Source organism: Aplysia californica, unplaced genomic scaffold, assembly GCF_000002075.1.
Source record: "Aplysia californica isolate F4 #8 unplaced genomic scaffold, AplCal3.0 scaffold00467, whole genome shotgun sequence".
Lineage (NCBI taxonomy): Eukaryota > Metazoa > Mollusca > Gastropoda > Aplysiida > Aplysiidae > Aplysia > Aplysia californica.
The window spans coordinates 221,519-223,979 of NW_004797737.1; the positions used below are offsets into that span (position 1 = coordinate 221,519).

The window sequence follows — 2,461 nt, forward strand, 5'->3', positions numbered from 1 at the left end:
CTCGTAGTCATGGCACAAAGAAATAGATCAGGTTTCTTCTTTAAGAAAAAGTCAGTGGTTAAAAGACAACTACAACAGCATGAAGAGGACGCTCTTTTCATACCTTGACCAGCTCGAATAAGACACATCGGGTGTGAGTGTGCAAGGGGGGGGGGTGTTCACAGATCATAAACCTTATTTATAAGTTACGATGGGCCAGCTCCGATGATGCAAGTAGCTACGCCATGGACGACTCAGTGCAGTCTGCCAGGAAAGGGGCACTCTAATATGATTACTTGATAACATTGGGATTGGCGTACATCTTAAGACTGTACGTTTATTTAAAAGTCAAGACCTAAGAATTCCATGTCCATCTCTGATAGCACCGAGCCAAGTAAATCAGGTGCCTTGAAAAGGATCTGAACAACCAAAGGTCAAAGAAAGTCCTTTTCGGGATCATATTAGGGCCACTCACATAATGATATCTCAGGAGTTGAAGGAGCTCCCAACGAATACAGATATCCATACGTTTTTGGGGACAAATCAAAACTATAGTATAGGGAAGCATGGGGGGGGGGGGGGGGGTGGGGGGGCACACGGAGAAAGAAGCCTCACTGACAGAACCAACGGAGGGAGAAGCAAGACACAAGATCAAGGACGCCTTTCAACCACACCAATTTCCATGAAGAGATGCACTTTTAGCAAACCCCCAAAATTAGTAATAATAGTAACAATAATAATAATAATAGACAGCATTAATTCATATAGCACTCTATTCCATACAAGTATAATCTCGGAACGCTTTACATCTATCATATTATGATAAATGAGCGATTCACACAAGAGAAAATAGTATCATCATAATTATACATGTAGTTTGATTTCAAAACATGTAGTTTTCTATAGTTCGTGCTGACATATGTCCTTATCAGAGAATATAATCCAGGAACTCAAGTCTGTCTTGTAAACAACTTCATGGTCGCTTTACGTGGCAAGGTTACACGCAACAAATAATTCTCCCCACTCGTATCTTTTTATGTCATGACGGGGACATACAACAAAATATAATATTATTTTGTTGCCACAGAAAATCCTTAATTTCTTCCAGTAAGACCTTAGATCCACAAATCGAATACACTCGCAATAGAACATGACATTCAGATATAAGACTTGTATAGAACGTCATTGAAAGAGGTAAAGAATGGTGTGGGTGTAAAATACTACACACTGCCATTTGCCAGTTTGCAGAAAGTAGTAAAATTCAGCTACTCGAAGTAATGAAATTTAGCCCTGAGTGTACGCTAGAAACGTAGTTTAACTAGAGTGTGGACCAAAGAAAGGTTGTCAGCGATTCGGCACAGAATTCAGACTTCCCTTGGGTTGTTAAATATCTAAATTTTGTCCGAGTACCTCGGCAAAAACTTTGAAGAGGTCCAATCAACGATCTTTTAATCAGAGGCACTGAAGTTGGAAAATAATGGGTTTAGTGACAGTTGACCGAGACTGAAGCGTGGCGGTGGTCATCATGGCGTATTTGCGGGTGGGGATGATAATGATGATGGCGGTGACCGCTCGGTGGTGTTGGTGATTGCGGTTAATCAATACCTTATTGAGATATATGTAAAAGTACAAGTAATGGTTGAACAGGCTGTGTTTGAGCGCAAAGAGTTGATGATGGAACTGTGGCTAGTACAGTTGTCTGTTTTACCCATGCGAGTATACACCATCCCTCCCCAGTCCTCCAAACTAAATTATACACAGTCGTGAGCAAAACTGCTGTTAGTGTTTCACTTTCACCTTTAGCTCTCTTTGAGTCTCAGTAAACAGAAGCACGAGGTGCAACAACAGTTATCTAGAGCAAGGAAAAGACAGACAGTCACAGATAACAGAAACTAAGAAAAGAAGTAGAACTTTAAAGTGACACTCTCCAAGAACACACCTGCATCTCCCTGTTATGCGATAATGGTGACATGGTACCAATGCTCGAGAAACTTCAATCAACATTTCTTTGAGAAAAAGTCAGTAACGATGAAATACATTTAGTTATATCTTTTCAGACCCAGTGTCTTAAAGGTGTTTTGCGTTAGTCTACTTCTTTTATTCTTTTAGTGTTTCAAGTGTCAGATGAGTTTCTGAACCAAATAAACCGAATATAATGCTGACGTGCCAAACATACGGTCAAGTCAACTGTGTTGGGTTCATTGATCTAACGGCTAGAGTAGGAACTGCAGCCACTATTACAATTTAATATTTAACTTAAGTATTGCTGCTCAGAAACATTGAGTACGGAAGACAAACTTCGTACTAAGTAAAGATCTGCATTTAACGTCCAGCTGAAAAGAGATAAGACACGTTGTCTTGATATGGCAGACCTAGGTCATTAACGGGTCATCAAGGTAAGAGAATGTGCTGGACACTAGGGATTACAACGTCCGAGAATGTGTGTGGTGTGTGAGTGTGTGTGAGTGTGTGTGTGTGTGTG

General features: G+C 40.5%; 1 protein-coding gene across 2 annotated transcripts in view; it reads right to left on the reverse strand.

Annotated features, from left to right (window-relative positions):
- Nucleotides 1-2,461, reverse strand: part of LOC101859661 (gamma-aminobutyric acid receptor subunit beta) — a gene marked incomplete at its 5' end in the record, with an annotated part of 100,762 nt that overhangs the window by 43,450 nt on the left and 54,851 nt on the right.